This window comes from Balaenoptera ricei, chromosome 12 (genome assembly GCF_028023285.1).
Source record: "Balaenoptera ricei isolate mBalRic1 chromosome 12, mBalRic1.hap2, whole genome shotgun sequence".
Taxonomy (NCBI): domain Eukaryota; kingdom Metazoa; phylum Chordata; class Mammalia; order Artiodactyla; family Balaenopteridae; genus Balaenoptera; species Balaenoptera ricei.
Genome location: NC_082650.1, coordinates 23,314,106 through 23,335,432, shown reverse-complemented (window position 1 = coordinate 23,335,432; position 21,327 = coordinate 23,314,106).

The following is a 21,327-nucleotide window of genomic DNA, read 5'->3' as shown; positions in this document are numbered from 1 at the left end:
AGAGAAGAGCTAACACCTATCCTTCTCAAACTCTTCCAAAATATTGCAGAGGGAGGAACACTCCCCAACTCATTCTATGAGGCCACCATCACCCTGATACCAAAACCAGACAAAGATGTCACAAAGAAAGAAAACTACAGGCCAATATCACTGATGAACATAGATGCAAAAATCCTCAACAAAATACTAGCAAACAGAATCCAACAGCACATTAAAAGGATCATGCACCATGATCAAGTGGAGTTTATCCCAGTAATGCAAGGATTCTTCAATATACACAAATCAATCAATGTGATACACCATATTAACAAACTGAAGGAGAAAAACCATATGATCATCTTAATAGATGCAGAGAAAGCTTTTGACAAAATTCAACACCCATTTATGATAAAAACCCTCCAGAAAGTAGGCATAGAGGGAACTTACCTCAACATAATAAAGGCTATATATGACAAACCCACAGCCAACATCATCCTCAGTGGTGAAAAACTGAAATCATTTCCACTAAGATCAGGAACAAGACAAGGTTGCCCAGTCTCACCACTACTTTTCAACATAGTTTTGGAAGTTTTAGCCACAGCAATCAGAGAAGAAAAAGAAATAAAAGGAATCCAAATCAGAAAAGAAGAAGTAAAGCTGTCACTGTTTGCAGGTGACATGATACTATACATAGAGAATCCTAAAGATGATACCAGAAAACTCCTAGAGCTAATCAATGAATTTGGTAAAGTAGCAGGATACAAAATTAATGCACAGAAACCTCTTGCATTCCTATACACTAATGATGAAAAATCTGAAAGTGAAGTTAAGAAAACACTCCCATTTACCACTGCAACAAAAAGAATAAAAGATCTAGGAACAAACCTACCTAAGGAGACAAAAGACCTGTAGGCAGAAAATTATAAGACACTGATGAAAGAAATTAAAGATGATACAAATAGATTGAGAGATATACCATGTTCTTGGATTGGAAGAATCAACATTGCGAAAATGACTATACTACCCAAAGCAATCTACAAATTCTACGCAATCCCTATCAAAATACCACTGGCATTTTTCACAGAAGTAGAACAAAAAATTTCACAATTTGTTCATCACAAAAGACCCCAAATAGTCAAAGCAATCTTGAGAAAGAAAAACAGAGCTGGAGGATTCAGGCTCCCTGACTTCAGACTATATTACAAAGCTACAGTAATCAAGACAGTATGGTACTGGCACAAAAACAGAAATATAGGTCAATGGAACAGGATAGAAATCCCAGAGTTAAACCCATGCACATATGGTCACCTTCTCTTTGATAAAGGAGGCAAGAATATACAGTGGAGAAAAGACAGCCTCTTCAATAAGTGGTGCTGGGAAAACTGGACAGCTACATGTAAAAGAATGAAATTAGCACACTCCCTAACACCATACACAAAAATAAACTCAAAATGGATTAAAGACCTAAATGTAAGGCCAGACACTACCAAACTGTTAGAGGAAAACATAGGCAGAGCACTCTATGACATAAATCACAGCAAGATTCTTTTTGACCCACCTCCTAGAGAAATGGAAATAAAAACAAAAATAAACAAATGGGACCTAATGAAACTTAAAAGCTTTTGCACAGCAAAAGAAACCATAAACAAGATGAAAAGACAACCCTCAGAACGGGAGAAAACATTTGCAATTGAAGCAACTGACAAAGGATTAATCTCCAAAATTTATAAGCAGCTCATGCAACTCAATATCAAAAAAAACAAACATCCCAATCCAAAAATGGGCAGAAGTCCTAAATAGACATTTCTCCAAAGAAGATATACAGATTGCCAACAAACACATGAAAGAATGCTCAACGTCATTAATCATTAGAGAAATGCAAGTCAAAACTACAATGAGATATCATCTCATACCGGTCAGAATGGCCATCATCTAAAAATCTACAATCAATAAATGCTGGAGAGGGTGTGGAGAAAAGGGAACACTCTTGCACTGTTGGTGGGAATGTAACTTGATACAGCCACTATGGAGAGCATTATGGAGGTTCCTTAAAAAATTAAAAATAGAACTACCATACGACCCAGCAATCCCACTACTGGGCATATACCCTGAGAAAACCATAATTCAAAAAGAGTCATGTACCAAAATGTTCATTGCAGCTCTATTTACAGTAGCCAGGACATGGAAACAACCTTAGTGTCCATCAACAGATGAATGGATAAAGAAGATGTGGCACATATATACAATGGAATATTACTCAGCCATAAAAGGAAACGAAATTGAGTTATTTGTAGTGAGGTGGATGGACCTAGAGTCTGTCATACAGAGTGAAGTAAGTCAGAAAGAGAAAAACAAATACCGTACACTAACATATATATGGAATCTAAAAAAAAAAAAAAAAAAAGGTCATGAAGAACCTAGGGGCAAGACAGGAATAAAGACACAGACGTACTAGAGAATGGACTTGAGGATACGAGGAGGGGGAAGGGTAAGCTGGGACAAAGTGAGAGAGTGGCATGTACATATATACACTACCAAACATGAAATAGATACCTAGTGGGAAGCAGCCACATAGCACAGAGAGATCAGCTTGGTGCTTCGTGACCACCTACAGGGGTGGCATAGGGAGGGTGGGAGGGAGGGAGATGCAAGAGGGAAGAGATATGGGGACATATGTATATGTATAACTGATTCACCTTGTTATAAAGCAGAAACCAACACACCATTGTAAAGCAATTATACTCCAATAACGATGTTAAAAAAAAAAAAAAGTGTATCAGTAGACCCAGTCTACTCTCATGGAGAGCAGATAATGAAAGTTGTGAATACCAAGACATGGGGATCACGAGGAGCCATTTTATAAGCTGCCTATCACAATTTTTTCAATGTATATTATATAAAGTACTATTATATAACACACATTACCATTGAAAACATGAGTTAGATGAACACCATGTTGCCCTTCTTCTATGAAAAATCAGTTTGCCTAGTTGGCTGTCAAAAATTTTTTCAATAAAAAATGAACCTCTAGGCAATCATTAATCTTCACATTGGCCATTAAAGACAGCTGCCATCTGTCATAACTTAAAATGAAAAAGCCATACTTTATATATAAATAGAAGTATTTGTGAAACTTTTCCTTTTAAGATGTAGAAAGGCACTTAAATATTTAAGAAGGGAAACATAGTCTTAGAAGGAACTGATTCAGTAGAGCAGACAATGTATCTTTTTCATGAAGCTTTCATTAATTTCCTATATTGGAGAGCAATGTAGTCAAATTGGAAGACCCTAAGTAGAAACCGCAGTCCCTAGAGGTCTCCACTAATTGTGATCCTAAGGCAAATCGTTAAGGCAAACTTCCCTTAATTAGATATATTTCCCAAGTCAGAGACAGAATACTCAACAACTCCCACAACTGTGGTAAGCATCTAAGCATTGATTGCTTTCTCTTCCACACTCAGTCAATGACGTACGACTCCAGTTCAATCAGATGCATTTATTTCTCAATATTTTTAAGTGTTCCAACTAGCTGAAGTTAGAGTTATCTTGAACTTTCCACCAAGAATTGTAATTTTTAAAGCATACTGATATTTCCATTGATTAATATAACCCTAATTGTTTTTCTTTGCTCAAGCAAGACCTTCTGATCATTCAGTTTAAATATATAATTAAGCCCTGTAATTTTTTATCATATAGCACTGCAGGAAGGCAGAGGAAAATAAAAGCATATACACTATTTTTAAATGATGGTTTCTATTAAAATATACTACTTAATGCAATCTCTAAATTAGAAGTGTGAAATAACTCAAAATTGGAGATCAATTTACAAAAATGTCTCATGATTCTACTTCACATGTTGGGGGCTGACCTATGGCCCGATTCAAACTGCTTTGCAGCCAGTGCATGTAAGTGGCAGAAAGGTCATTCTTCAGAGATGGCAGACTAAATGCTAAACCAGACATACCACCGAGTTAACTGAAAGCAATGTCCTATTGGACATCCTATTGGGGATGTAACAGCATTATAATAAATGTTTTCCCTCGAGAAACACTAGATAATTCTCAACATTTAATCAAATTATTTTTTCCCTCTCAACTGTTATAGATGTCTTCATATCTCTACTACACAAAACATATCTATCCTATACAGTATATTCCTATGCTTGCTTATTGTTAGTTTGGATTGCTTCTCCCTCACATTCTATTGTTTCCTTCCAAATGGAAGAAGCTCCACTAGCATTTCACTTCTTTTTCCTTTCTGTCCCTTAAGCTTAACTTGAAGAGGAGTGACTTAATCTGACTGATGATTTTGCAAGGGGAAACTTGGTGCAATCATCCAAGAATCCTTCTCCATTGCCTCTTGGGAATGAACTGTCCATAGAGCCAGCATGTTCTGCTGTAATCCTCCAGACTACGTTTTACAGGGGCAAGCCAACATGTTGGGAGGCGTGCAGAGATCCAGCACTATTTTAGGTTGTAAGGCTTTTTAATTCTTGGGTTCACTATTTTAAGAAGACCAATTTCCTTCAGACTCATCTCATTTTTTAAACATCATCTTAGTGATAAGGCTGATGTTCATACTCTAACCATTCAATGTCTTTGTTTTATGTCTTATATATTAAAAAGTCAGGTGGAGAAAAGAATGGCATTACATACTGGACCCACTTAAACTCCAATAGTTCTTGTAAATAGTTATTTTTCATTATATTTTCTAAGTTATTATTGCCATTATATTATAAACCATTGCATTCTTGTCTTCTGTAACCAAAAACTTGATAGAATTCTTAACAGTTTTTCAACTGATACAACTGATATAGTTTGTCATGCTGTACAAATATCATCTGAAATCGACAATATATTGATTTGCCTATTTCTAATGTTTATATCTTGATTTCCTTATTGAATTTGTATCAACTTCCAATGATAAAAGGTAAAAATACCATTCTTGTATTGAATTTAACGGGAATGACTCTACGGTTTACTAGTCAATACAATACAGGTTTTTGGTTTGAGACAATTTTTTTAAAATATTAAGAATGTATTCTTCCATTAATTGTTTACCAAGAAGCTGCTAAATTAATTTTGTTTCTAATATTGTTGTTGTTAATTTAACATTAAATAATGTAATTCCTTAATTCCCTAAAAAGAATTACAATTATAGGTAGTCTTAAAAATCTATAATAAGGTATGTCTTTCTCCTTTCTACTTTTAACTATTTTAAAATTATTTTTAAACATGGCACATGGATGGCAGGTTTTGTGAGACCCAGCATATGTAAAAATATATTTCTATGATTTTCATGCTTAAAAATCTACTTGGGGCTTCCCTGGTGGCACAGTGGTTGAGAATCTGCCTGCCAACACAGGGGACATGGGTTCGAGCCCTGGTCTGGGAAGATCCCACATGATGTGGAGCAACTAGGCCCGTGAGCCACAGTTGTTGAGCGTGCGCGTCTGGAGCCTGTGCTCCGCAACAAGACAGGCTGCGATAGTGAGAGGCCCGCGCACTGCGATGAAGAGTGGCCTCCGCTTGACGCAACTAGAGAAAGCCCTCGCACAGAAACGAAGACCCAACACTGCCAAAAAATAAAAAATAAAAAAATAAATCTACTTGACTAGGTATAAAATTCAAAATCACTTATGAAAATTCAGCCTCAGTGTATTTGTAGAGGTAATATATTAGAATGTTTATTGTAACACCATTTGTATACACTGCAAAGAAGCTAAGGGGATGGATAAATAAAATAGGATACATCCATTTATTAGAAAATCATGTAGCCAGTAAAAAGAAGTAAGTAGATCCATATGCACTAACCAGGGAAGTGGTAAATTGTATATTAATTGAATAAAAATATCATACAGACATACATATATAAATATAAGATAAATAAAGATGCTTAATTTATTTAAAATATGTAACTATACATATGTATGATTAATCAATTACAGTTGCCCCTTGATATCCATGGTGGATTGGTTCTAGGATGCCCACGGATACCAGAATGCCCTCTGTATTCGCCTGTGTGTGGAACACCTGAAAACGGAAGGCTGACTATAGCTGAAATACTTACTCTTTAAATTTTAATTTTTAGTGAGTCTTCATGGAAGTTTTAGCATAACTTTTGAAGAATCTATATTTATGACAAACCATTCAGTGTATATTTTAAAATAGAAGTCTGGAAACCCTTTTATTTGATGTTATACATTCCTGCAAAATGTATAACAACATATGTGAAACAAAAATGCACACAATTTTTAATTATGGTTACTTCTGGGGTTTATATTGGATGGCTACAAGAAAGATATTTCAGTTCTACCAGATATTAAAAATAAAGTATTATGTTAATGGTTCCTAATGACTTTTTATGTATTTTAGTATTTGTTCAAAGGTAACACAGAGCATTATTGTTATTTGAAAAAACAGAAAAACAACTGAACTGGATAACAACCTATTTTTGCAGCATTGCACATATATTATTGTTAATCATTAAAATCAAGTTTCACTGTAGGCATTTTTAACTAGATTTTCAGAGAATTCAGAGAAAATATGGTGGAGTTCTACTATTCTACTGTTCTTACTATTGAGTTTTGAAAATTCTTTATATTTTCTGGATACTGGTCCCTTGTCAGATAAGTTGGCAAATATTTTCGCCTAGCTGTAGCTTGCCTTTTCATCTTTTAACAGGATCTTTCCAGAGCAAAAGTTTTTAATTGTCATGAAATTTAATTCCGCCAAATTTCTACTTACAAATGGTGTACATGGTGTCAAGCCTAGGAACTCTTTTTCAAGACCTAGGTCCCAAAGATTTTTTTCCCTCTGTCATCTTCTAAAAGTTTTATAATTTACATTTTACATGTAAATATATAATCCACTTTAAGTTATCATTGTATGAGGTGTGGGTTTAAGTCTAGGTTCATTTTTTTGCTTATGGATATACAACTGCTCCAGCACCATTTTTTTCAAAAAACTACCCTTCTACCATTGAATTGCTTCACGTCTTTGCAAATAGCACTTGGCCGTACTTGTTTGGGGATATTTACAAGCATTATCTTGTTTAATTGACATATATGTCTAATGGAGGGTAGCAGAATATTCCACCTCAAAATACACCACTTTAGTGTAAAGATTATTTTGAGCTAAAGATTTTTCTCTATTTTCATCTGCTTCAGTTTCATAGATACCAGTTCTTTACTATTTCATTTCTTCTGCTTGCTTTGGGTTTATTTTGCTCTCTCACCTACTTTCTTGAGGGAGAAACTTAGAACATTGTCTTGAGACTTTCCCCCTTTTCTAAAGTAAGAATTTAATGCTGGGGCTTCCCTGGTGGTGCAGTGGTTGAGAGTCTGCCTGCCAATGCAGGGCACACGGGTTCAAGCCCCGGTCTGGGAAGATCCCACATGCCGCGGAGCAACTGGGCCCGTGAGCCACAACTGCTGAGCCTGCGCGTCTGGAGCCTGTGCTCCACAACAAGAGAGGCTGCGATAGTGAGAGGCCCACGTACCGCGATGAAGAGTGGCCCCTGCTCACTGCAACTACAGAAAGCCCTCGCGCACAAACGAAGACCCAACACAGCCAAAAATAAATAAATAAATAAATAAATATTAAAAAAAAAAAAAAAGAATTTAATGCTATAAATTTCCATCTCAGCACTAGTTCAGCTCTGCCCCCCCAAATTTTGATGTTATATTTTCATCTTCATTCAGTTCAATGTATTGTTTTTATTCCCCTTTTATTCTCTTAGCTTGTAGATTATTTAGAAGAGTCTTTTCAGGTGTTTGGGGATTTTCTGTTAATCCTTCACTTATTGATTTACAGTTTGATTCCATTGTGGTTAAGAGAAAAATTCTGCATGATTTCAATTCTTTTAAATGTGTTGAATATTGTTTTATGGACCCAAATATCATCTGTATTGATATGTTTTCTCATTATTCTCTTTGTTTTTCATTTCACTGCTTTTTTCTTTATTTTTCTATGAGCTGAATAAACATATTTTAGAATTTGTTAGAATTACATTATACATGCATGACTTAGCACAGTCTATTATTGTAGCCATTTTACCAGTTCATGTGACCTATAAAAACATGATATCTCTTTACATGGCTTTACCCTCCCCCATTTATAATAGAATTATTTTTAAAATTTCTTTCTACACACATTTAGAACCACGTCAGACATTATGATGATTTTTCCTTCAACTGTCAAACAAAATTTCAAAAACTCTCTAAGAAGAAAAGGGAAACACTGTGCTTACTCGTATTTTTGCTTACCATGTCATTCAGATTGTGTGCTTTCTATTGTTAAATCATCAAGTTCAATGATTCTCTCCTCTTTTCAGTTTTGCTGTTGAGCCTACTCACTGAATTTTTAAAATTTAAGTTATTGTATTTTTTCAGTTCTTCAATTCCCATTTTATTCTTCTCTATATCTTATATTTCTTTTCTGAAGCTTTGTATATTTTATTTATTTAAAATATGTTTGTAATTTTCACTGAAGCATTTTATTGATAGCTGATATTACAGTCCTTGAGATAATTCTAATTTCCATTTTTTTCTTAGTGTCAGCATCTGTTATTTTTTCTCATTTATTTGAGATCTCCCTGGTTCTTAAAAATAATAAGTGACCTTGACTGAAATTTGAACAATTTAAGTAATCTGCTGCGAGACTCTTGTGTCTTAGCCACCTATTTCTGGCATTGCTCCAGCTGGGGAAGGGTGCTGCCACCTTGTTACTGCCAGGTGGGGGAAAAAGTCCAGGTTCTCCGTGTTGCCTCTGAGGAAAAGGGGCCCTTTGCTACAACTAGACCTGGAGTCAGGTTCAGGCTCTTCACAATGCCTTCACTAATACTACCTTGGCTGTTTGTGCAATGAGTGTCTCGTTGCTGCTTCCCACATGGCTCCATTGACGCTTCAGAAGTGAAGAATGCACTCACTGCAGCTGAAAGTTGATGAAAATCCTGACTCTGCACTAGGCCACCTCTGATACCGCCTCAGGGAGGATGGTGTGAAGTACCTCACTACCTCCAGGTGGGGACTTCCAGGCTCTCCAGATAGTCTCCCCTGATGCTGCAGAGGGAGAACCCTTGCTTGGTGATGAATGTTCTTGATTTCCACTCTTCCTTCCCTGACACCACTCTGGAATGGAAGCTACAACCTAGTGACAGTGGAAGTCTGGATTCTCTGTCTTCTGGTGCAGGTGGTGTGCCACAGTTATTTTATATTGTTTATCTGGAGTGGAGCAGTTTTTTTTTTTTTTTTTAAAGATTTGTGTGCCTAAAGACAGCAGGGTTCCCTAGGAGCTTTTTTTCTTTTGTCTGTAACTGTTAGCATTTCCAGGTCGTCGGCTTCTCCAGGAATTGCTATGGGCTATATGAGAAAAAAGGAAAATCCAGGGAAATTCCCCCAGGTTGTTCCTCAGATTCTGAAGTCCTAGCTGGTTATTTTCTTCTCCCTGCCTTTCAAAATCTTGTTTGTTTTATACACAATGTTCAGGCATTTTATCTATATAGTGGGAATAAAAGGGAAAAGATATCTACTCCATCTTCCCAGAAATAAAAGTCTCTTCACTGTTCAGTTTTATTTTATTTTTTGTCTATCTTCACAGGGATTTTAGCATAACTTCTGGAGAAGTTGTGTTAGGAACTACTCTTCAGTAGTCATTTTAAAATAGTGACAAAGAAATTATTTTATTTAGAATTACACTTTCTTGTAATTAATGCCTCCCTTCCCCTGTTCTAAGACATTGCATGCAGTATCAATGTATTCAGTCTCTGAGTACGCTATGAATTTAACTCAGAAAAAACAAAGACAACTTTCTCTCCTAGAGTTAATGAAGAGCTCTATCAAAACTACGAAAAAGCCTATATATACTTTTAAAATCCCTATCAAAACTATGAAAAACAACAGACATGGTGCACAAAATATGCCCTTAGGCGCTCAAGAATTTAGCAAAAGGCTCTGAGCTTCTACTGAAATACAGACTTAAAATAACTGTGGAAGAAGCTGTAAGATACTGCATAATATATGCTATAAGTTGACTTTGTATTTAATGAACTAGCAATTGACTGCAAAATTATTTATTATTCTGTCTACTTTTAAAGTCCAGATTTGCTTCTATTTCTCTTAATCTATGTTTAACTCCTTTTTGTAATACTCCTTTCTAAATACCAAAGAAGTATGAAGAAGAGTTTCACATCTCACTTTTTAAAATCTTTGATTCAACGTTCTTTCACTTTGTTACCAGCAATATTTTATTCTGTTTCTATAAGCAGGGTTCAGGAGTATAGTTTTTGTCTTTATCATAGATCTTACCTTATTTTATAATTCATATTTTCTTTCTCTCAGATCTGTCCAGTGGTAACTATGTGGCACTGTGACCAAATACCATTCCAGCATTTCTAGTTGAAAGATTATCCTTTCCCCACTGAATACCTTGGCATCTTTGTCAAAAATCAATTGGTATATATGTATCAGTCTAATTCTGTTCCATTGATCTATTCATTTATCTTTATGTAAATATCATACTGCATTTATTACTGTTGTTTTATAGTAAATTATAAATTCTGAAGTATAAGTCCTTCAACTCAGTTATTTTCTAAATATACTTTGACTTGTAGGTCTTTTGTATTTGCAAATATAGTTAGAATTAACTTCTCAATTTCTATTGAAAAATCCACTGTGATTTTGTAATTAGATAGCACTGAATCTATAGATAAATTTGAGAAGAATTTATATTATAATAATATTGAGCCTTCCAATCCATTTATATTGTATAACTCTGCATTTATTTAGTTTTGATTTGCCTCAGCTGTGTTTTGTAATTTTCAGGGTACAGGTCTTTCACATATTTTGTCAAATTTATTCCTAAGTATTTCATACTTCTTGATGCTATTGTAAATGAAATTGTTTTAATTTTATTTTATTTTCTAATTATTCATGTCTAGAGTTCAGAGATATAACTGATTTTTATGTTTTTACTTTGCATCCTATAACCTTGCTAAAATAATTTTTTAATTCTGGTATCTTTTTACAAATTCAAAATATTCTACTGGCAATATCATGTTGCTTATAAATTTTCCTCTTTAATTTTCAGGGTTTTATTTAGGTTTCTTGTTTGTTTTTATTCCAGTAACTAGGAACTCTAGGAAAAACCCTGCCTTGTTCCTGATATTCCTGGGAAACATTCAACCTTTAACAATTAAGAATAAATTTGCTGTGTTTCCTAGATACCATTTTTCAAGTTAAGGACATTCCCTTCTATGTCTGGTCTTCTGAGAGTTTTTATCATGAATAGGTGTTGAATTTTGTAATATGGAATTGGAACAGGTAGTTCAAATTCTAATCTAAAAGTACAGTGCCCTCCCCCTGCCCCCACATTCGACATATGTATTTGTCTTTCTCCCATAGTGAAAGTGCTGTTTCTCAAGAGCATCAGTATATTTACTCATTTCCTTAATCTTACGATAAATACAAAAAAAAATTTTGGAACTATTTCATGTGTAATACAATCAATAGCAAACTTACTGAGTAAAGGTCACATTTTCTTTGCAGTTTTGTATCTTGTAAAGGTGTACAGTCAGAGTACCAAATTCAACGTTTCCTTTGTTTAATTCTATTTTTCTTATCTGCAGACATGCTATCAATTTGCTATATCAATTTACTATCATAATTTACTTTTATAAACACTTTGATATGTGACCGAGTCAATATAAAGTCATTCTAATAATTCAAGATTTAGTGTCAGTGATATGTGTTTGTCTTTTAACTTTCTACCAAATTATTCACCAATTATCAGTAATGGAGAAATACAGAGTCTTGAAAACTTCCAATCTCTTCCTGCGGGCAAATACAAATCTCTTCTGCTACAAATTCAAGGTGGCTGATTATTCTGGGTGTGTGCACCATTAACAATGGCTTCTATTCTTACACTTGAAAAAAAAAAAAAAAAGGTTTTTTTTCCTCTAGTGAAGAAGGTAGGCAAACTAGTCCCAGTTTAAACCATATATATCTGAATTTGCATCTGCAGGCTTAGATTTTCATGACTAGGACCAGAGTAGACTTATCAATGTGGACACAATACAAAAGATCCATTTTTGCTGCACAAATATGATATTCATATGTTTCTTGGGGATGCTGTGCAGTTCTACAAATAGCTCTGTGTTCCGTGGAGTTTTACAAATTCCAGAAAGTATAATTGTGGTATTCCTGGTTTCCAAATGCATAAACAAACTTGTATCCAGATGCAGGAACATTAAATGCTAGTAACAAAGTTCTCTCTAATCTAAAAAGATAGTGGCAAATGTGTTTCTGAAGGGAATAGCTGGTTTTTAATCTGTAGTGGAAATAAATCTCTCACTAAAATTCAAGGATACATTATCATGATACTGTGTAGGGAGCAATGTAAGTAGATGAGTTGGCAATCAAATTTCATGCTTCAGGGCTTGAACTGTTTTTATAGGGGTTATAATGGGATCTTTTGAAATAAGTGAAGGAATTTTTCTTGCCTTAAGAAATCTAGAGTTATCTATGTAGATCATGGTACAATCTGGAGTTTCAAATGTACAGTTAACATAGCTATTCAAAAAAAGAGAATTCAACAAAGTTTAATGTCTCTTAGTTTCCCTGAAGTGACACAGAAAGGCATGATATGAAACCTTTTGGACACAAAAAGAGTCCATGAAATTATTCAACTGGCATTCTTCCTCATCTCAGAGGGAACTGACATCTTACTCTTTCCTGTACTTGTAACCAAAGGCACATTTTTATTCACACAATAAGGCTCACCTTCTGCTCTCCAGTTCCATACATCATAGCTGTGTATGGAATCCATAGAAAGCAACATGGCAAAAAAGGAGCCAGTAAAGAACATGTCATCTATATACCAAGAATCGGTGTTGATTCTATGCCATGAACAGCTATCTTTCTTTCCCTTAACTGAAATGTATACATTATTCTTGTAGTTTAGTGTTCCCTTTAAATCACTTCTTGTATGGAAATTAATGAAGATTCTTAAAAAGTATTTTATTTCTCTTTGTTTCTATATCTCTGCTATAATTTATTGTATATATGTTACATGGCCAATTTTATTCTCATGAAATCACCATACAAGATTCTTTGGGACTTAACTCTGATATCTAAACACCCAAAGTGCCCTCTTCTCTAAATAATATCAATAATACCAACATTTTCTTCTCAAGAGAGTAGAACCACTAAAGGGAAACAGTCTTTTCATAATGTACCTAACAATTAAAAGATATGTGTAAGAGGAGTTTTATAAAGTGTTAAGTATTAAATAAATGGCAGTTTCTATTTCATAACCCAAAGGTATAGTAAGTATTCAGTGTATATTTCTTACTACTAAAAAAACAAACAAAAAAACCCCCACAAAACACAAAACAACAATAACAACAACAAAAACTTGATCAATTTAGCTTGTCCTTTGCAGTAGTATATTAAGTTTCATGTCAGAGAAATTGGGAAGTAATAATCAATAAGTTATTTACCCAGGGTCATATTTATGTAGCAATCCATGCTATTTCTCAGTATACTGAAATTGAAATTGTTCACTCAAACTTAACATATAGTCCATCAAAATTAGAAAGTTACATGGCCATAGTAAGAACAAGTTCAGATGAAAGGTAAGTCATCCATAATCATTATGTTCTTTTCTGATTAATATATCCTAATGTGCCTAGAAGGTTGTTCAGACATAATAAAACCTATTTCAAGAATTTTCTAGTATAAATAGTATAGATACTGTGTTCATAAGTACGATACCTTAAAAGCCACCTCTTAGTTCTCATAAATATATTTAAAAGAAAACAAACAAAAATAGGTTATTGTTAAAATAAAAATCATAACCATTAAAAAATTAATTCATGTCTTGCTAAATTACAGAAATGTTGCTTGCGTTAAACTTTTTAACTAATTAGATCAAAGTGTTTTATATCACAAATTTAATGGTAATAGAGATAGCTATCAAATGTGTTTACTTCTTTATTAGTGAAGCTTTTATTTCCACCAGAGTACTGCATGTATTTGAAAATACACCTAAATCTGTATTTGAAAAAAAAAAAAGTTTGTCCAAAAGTTATAAATTACTACTTTGAAAAAACTTCCACTCTGTATAACCCTTACTATGAGATGTCCCATTTTATCAGGTGTGTGGCTTTTTAAAGATACTGGCTCAAGCAAAACTTGATATGATTTTAACATCTACTCTTGACGTGAGCAAATAATAAGATAAAATATTCCTATCACATTGTCCGAAAAGGTTTGCTGTTATTTTATTTTCCTTGTTCTCTTCTCTTTCCTCTCCTCTTCCTTCCTCCTTCATCTTCTTTAAGCATACTAATACTAGGATATTAATAAAATAAATATAAGCAAATGATGTTTAAATGTGTTTTCTAAAAGAACAATTACTGTTTACCTGTTTTTCCATTAAATATGATATTCCCTGCCTATATATGTCTATATATGTTTTATATAACAATATCCAGAAAAGGTCTAAACAAAAGTTATCAGAAGCTCTACATGCATAAATAAGGATTGCCAAATGTGAATTTCATGGTAGTAAGATCTGGATAAGCCATTTCACCAGGGATTCCCTGACTTCAGTGTCTATAGATTTTAGCTCTTGGTGTGTTTAGGTTTCCCAAAGAAGACTTATCCCATATTAGATGTGGTAACATGTTAAGCTAAACTGACAAAGTTCTGGGAACTCTGTGGATTAAAACATCTGAGGATCTCGTGATTCAATATGTAAGCGTCCCTTAACCACTTTGTTATCACCACAGTACCCTGGACTGTAATTTGCCTATTGACTGGCTGTTTTACGCTCTCCTGCAAAAGAACTCTAATCTGCTGCCTAGGTATTGCACAGAGTGGTATATATACCTAACAACTGAGTTGCTTTTTAGACAGACTTTCAATTATTCAGTGTTTAGGTTCACCTTTACTTTCAATTCCATTGATATCTAATACTGACAACTCCTAAGATTTTTGTGGATTATAGAGAGTAACTGGGTTATTTTTTACAGTTTTATTGAGATATAATTGACATACAGCACTGTATAAGTTTGTTATACAGCATAATGATTTGACTTATATATCATGAAATGATTACCACCGTAAGTTTAGTGAACATCCATCATTTCATATAGATACAAAATAAAAGAAAAAAAAATGTCCTTATGATGAGAACATTCCTTACACATGTCCTTCTAAAGCAATGCTTATCAGCATTTTTTTTAATTAATATCAAAAGCAGAAAAAAAGGTTGAAAGATGAAACTGAAATACTAATGCAAGTACATGTGCATGAAATAATATGCCAGAAATTGTCTCTTGGATCTGCATTTCTTTAATCCTTAGTATTGCAATATCAAATCAAAGTGTTTATCTAAGTTAGTGGTTCTCACATCTTATATTTGAATTTCCCTAATCTATGAAGTAGAGTGAACATATTATCAGAATTATGAAATTTTAGTTAGAAGTGGGCCACTCCAAGTAAGCAGTATAGCAAATTTAATTCTTATTTCATACCATATTAATAGTTGTTGCAATCTAAATTTACATTAATTTCTCTATTTTTCTAATATAAATGGTTTTCCATAATACTCTGTCATTTGTATTCTATGGTTTCTAGTTTCTAATAACCCAGAACATAAAATTCAGTGAAAATACTTGCTTCAGAGTTTATAAAAATACATATAAAAGAGTAAAGCATTGACTGAATTATCTGAACTGACCTCTTGAGCTTGTGATTTTAGTCAATCTAGAAGAACTTTGAGAATTGCAGTGTACAATTAGAGAGGGAGAGGGAGAGGGAGAGAGACAGAGCCAGAGAAAGAGAATGGTGGTAGACCAGATTATGACCAAAATTGCTCAAAAATATGAAAGTCAAAACGTCATTGATAAATAGTTTAAAATTTGACCAATATAGAGATGCAGTAAACCTGTATTTTTAAGAAAATGCTTTGTTGTAAAACAAAGGCCTAATTGTTTAATAATCATCATGACCATGTGGGAATGAAGGTCAGACAAGATTGACTGCCTGGATATCATATTTCATTTGATGTTTGTCTGCCAAAGCTTTTTCTAATCTCAAAGGAACACTGAAACCTACATAGGAGACATTTGTTAGAGTGACCACACTTCATTGAAATAGGAGAACCAAATTCCTGAAATTTCAATGGTCAAAAAAGTGTTCCTTCAATCAGTAATTTAAAGCTGTAATATCTTATTTATAAAAATGGTAAAGAAGAGACATGAAAGGTGATATATAGTAAACGCATAAATGTACTTTTGCTCTTTGGATAAAATGGTTGATAATGTCCAACCCTTTGACATTTTTCACTGAGAACAGATCGTTTTCTTTAGGCCCTTTGCCCCCTGCTGTTTCACCTTCCTTTTACACACACACACACACACACACACACACATGTGCGCATGCGTGCGCACCCACACATGCTCATGCTGATAATCATTTGTACTATAAGAATTTGTAGAGAAAGAGATAATTTTCTCCCCACTAAAAAAAGTATATGTTATTTTAATTACACATAATTTCCATTAAAGTGCTAACTTAGTAAGCAATAAGAAGTTCAGTCTCCTGATATTGGACATGTTATCAGAGAAAACACAGGGGAAGAAAGATGAGAGATTTACTGAAATTCTCCGAATTTGTTCTGAAGCTATGAAATGAATCAGCAGTTTTTCTTCAAAAATATTTTATATTATAAATCTGCTTTTTGGAAGGCATTGATACTGACAGTGATTTTAGATAGTGGGTTTAGATTCAGCTGAAAGGACCAACCAAGATCACTGCTTCCCACACTGAGCACTTAACTTTGTCCCTTACTTGAATCTGCAAAGGATAATAAATATTGCCTGTTATTTACAACTTCCCTAAAAACTTTGCCCAAAACCCCCCAAAAACCACAAAACCTTTCCTTATAGCTTTGTAGGACAGTGTTCTAAGTATTCATTGTGTTTCCATAAATCCTCACTGTAATTTCCAATTTTCTAAATATATAAAATAATTGTGTCTAAAAATTAATGACAGATCCAAATATTTTAAGTGCTTAAAAATATAAAAAGATAAAGTCATGGAATGATTTACAATTCTTAACAAAGCAGTAGAAACTGACATTAAATAAATAAAAGGACAATTGTTTTAGGTATGGTACCAATCCTTTTTAAAATTAATATTATTTTCTCAGGAAAGATTATCCCTTGCACAGATAACACTTTGCACAGTTACTTGAATGTAATAAATTCTGACTAAATATTAATTAAATTATGGAACATGAGACGTTTGAAATTTAATTACTTAAATATGGGACTTTATATTTCCATAATATACAATGAATCAACTGGAAGGAAGTCATTTGGAATTATTTCCATAAAAACTCGCCAAAAGCTCTCTCAACATACATATTAAAGATTTTGCCCTGATACTCTAATAATCAAAACCTTTTATTAATCAAGTGCCTGTGCTTATATAAGAAACAATATCTGTAATTTAGATCACTCATGACTGTTATAATATCTTTTGCCAATTTTGACTGAAGAGAACTGTGTTGGCATGCTGAATAGCTTTATAAATATCACATTTTTGGCCATGTAACAATCTATTGAAAACATATCAAATAAAATTTATTGATCACACTAAAAAGTAAAAGGAGTAGCTTCAATTATAATTATAGAATTTGGGAGGTATTTAGTGATTTTATGAAAGAAATCATAAGATAAATTTTATATAAGAAAAAAATGTTTTCATTAATTTAATATAAATAAGATATTTGTATTTGACACATTCTGCAGGATATATAATTTTCAGGTTGATATCTAGTTTTCCCAGAATCTTCTGGCAAAAATTTTTCTGTTTCATGATTGGCAAATGCTTTAGTATGCCTCATACAGATTTCACTCTTGGGGCCTAATTTAACAGAAGTGGTAAAAGCATAATGAACATTTTTTTGGACTTTGTGTTACAACCTTTTTTTTAATCATGATTATTTTAATAACAAGGGAATTGTTCATTTGCTCTTTAATTTGATGTTCACATATTGAAGGTTATAGGGTCAAACACTGCCTTCCTTATTTAAGGTCTTTTCTGATTTCTGAAATAAAGAATATTCATAATTATACTCTTCTTTTTGCAGTTACAGTGATACCCTAAAGAATATGCCAGGTTAATATATAGGTTAAAAAAATTGGCCAACTAACTGAAATAAAACAAATAAATGATTTTGAGTCAACTAACTGCTTCTACTGTCTATATGGTTGTAAACATCTCCTGGTTTGATCGTTATTTCTATGGAAAGAGAGGTAAAAACAGAATCATTACAATGGAAAGGACAGAGAATAACAAGTGTTGGCAAAGACATAGATAAATTTTAATATTTATGTACCACTAATAAAATTATGTTTATGCATCTATTTTAAGTTCTTTTTAGTATGTCAAAAAATGGAAATGTACATATTTTATCCAACATTTCTGCATATAAACTTTCCAAATATAAGCCTGTATAATCTTCACAAAGGACATGTATAAGTATGTTTATACAGCACTATATTTAATATTCCCAAGCTGGAAAATATTGACATAAAATGAACAAATAATTTGTATTATATTTATGCAATGAAACACTACACAGCACTGAGAATGAATAATTTACAACTACTACAACTACACAACAACCCAGATGAACCACAAAAATAAATGTCGAGTGAAAGAAACTAGAGTCCTAGAAGTATCAATACATACTGTATGATTCCAATTATATAAAATTTAAAATAAGACAAAGCTAATCTATGAAGTCAGAAGTCAGGGTAGTGATTACCTCTAGGTTGGTGAATAATACCTGAAAAGGAGCATGATGAAGCTTAAGGGGTGATTTTTTTTCCTGACTGGATTCTGATCCCCCAGATGTGCTCAGTGTATGACAATTCATCAAACTGTATATTTGTCTTTAGTGTATATATAATATATTTGCAAAAGCTTTGCATAAAAAGAGAAATTTAAATGAGCCTCATTGTAATTAAGTATATATGTACTACTCTAAAATAATATAAACACAGTTATTAAAAATTTGCTAAAATATATGTATTTATATTTATACCCTATAGCCTAATAAAGACCTAGGTTATTCAATAACTGTGTTTCTACAGAAGACAACATTCTGTAATTTGGATCAATAAAGAATATCATAATTTCTTCTACCAGTAAATAACAGAAGTTTCCCATTGTAATCAATTGACATACACATCTAATTGTATTGTTATAATGATGGTTATATAGAGATCATAAGTTATTTTTTTCCAAAATTTTGCTTGAATAAAAGAAATAAGAAATACATCATATCTCAAACTGAGTAACATACTTCTGCAGAATGAATACAAATTAAAGATTACCTTTATGTAACTAGTGGCAGAATTGACACTGTAAAAGTTTTGGGGGATTAACCTAGTTAATAAAAAGAAGTTTGAGTTTGAGAATATTTCACACTATGGACAACCGACTATACTTCTCCAAAGAGGGATAAAGAATACATATATTAAAAATGTCTGTGCAGGGCTTCCTTGGTGGCGCAGTGGTTGAGAATCTGCCTGCCAATGCAGGGGACACGGGTTCGAGCCCTGGTCTGGGAAGATCCCACATGCCGCGGAGCAACTAGGCCCGTGAGCCACAACTACTGAGCCTGCGCGTCTGGAGCCTGTGCTCCACAACAGGAGAGGCCGCGATAGTGATATGCCTGCGCACCGCGATGAAGAGTGGCCCCCGCTTGCCACAACTAGAGAAAGCCCTCGCACAGAAATGAAGACCCAACACAGCCACAAATAAATAAATTTAAAAAAAAAAAAGAAATTAACATGTTAAAAAAAAAAAGTCTGTGCAAAACAAAACAAAAACACTAGGCAATGTTTTCTGATAAATACAAAACAAAAACAACAACATCAAAACAAACAATGACCACCTATGGGACAGAGAAATTAGAAACTTGGGATTTAGTTCTAGTTCTGTATATAGAACTTTGATAGCTTTGCATGTCATAACTAGCTATTTATTCATTAGTTCAACCAATATTGATCAAATATCTACTACATGCTAGGCATTTCTCAGTCTGAGAATTTAAAATAAATAGAATTACTATTCATTTGCTTTTTCACAGACTCAGGACATGGAAATGAGTAATTAAATGAAATGGATAACAGTGAAGGGTCTGCAGAAACATCCACGAGAACAGACATGGGAGGATAACAATAGGGTGATAGCCAAAGCCCAGTTGTGACTCTTTACTCCTAGATCAGTGTCTTGGATTCTGATTCATGCTGTGCATCTAAACAACAGGTCACTGGAAATATTCTTAGAGAAGAATTTGATCCTGTCTATACCACATCCAATGACTGTTCATGTTGCTTCCAAATATTCCTGATTTATAAACTTGGTGAGATTACAGTTTATGCTTCAAAAAGACTGAATAGTTAGACTATTCTCATGAGGTTGACAAATGAACCAAATATGTGCTTCCCAAAGTTCGTTTTATAATTGTATTCTAAAACAATTTTTTTTTTATTTTTTAAACTTTTTATTTTAAAATAGAGATTTGCAGAAAGTTGCAGGGGCAGTACAAAGGTCTCATGTACCGTTAACCCAATTTCCCCAAATGGTCACATCTTACATGATTACAGTGTAAAACAAAAACAAGGAATCTGACATTGATATGATGTGACTGTAAATGAAGATTTCTAACAGGTTTCAATTAAAACCCAATCTGTGTGTGTGTACCTATGTAGGAGGGTGTGTTTACTTTCTTAGTTACACTGTATCCTTTCAACAAATTTTGATTAACTAACAGAATCTTTTTCAAACATTTGTCTCCAAATTCCAGACCTTGATAAAATATCTATCTGATTTCTGAGATATACATAAGGGATCAGTCCACTGTCTTTATAATCGTATAATTACGATTCATCACCTGTCTTTTCTGTTTCCATTCTATCAATATTTAGTTTTCCCATATCTGACTAGTGTCTGTCAGCAAATGAAACAGTGTAAGTGGAATAAGAAGCTACAATACAGTGACTGTGCCCTTGAAACAAGATTTCAAGAGTCTCTTTTTCAGGTTCTTTATTTTTTTGCCTTCTTCTCTGCTCTCTTCCATTCATATTCCTTTCTTACAATATTGAGACATACACAGAACATCATTTCAAGAATGGAGAATTTAGTCATGTACCATGTTTGCACATAGCTTTAATGTGATTGTCTATGATTCCGTAGGCAAACATAATAACCCTGAATTGCACACAAAGTCTGTAGTCATATCATCTGTGGCTACAGATGGAAAA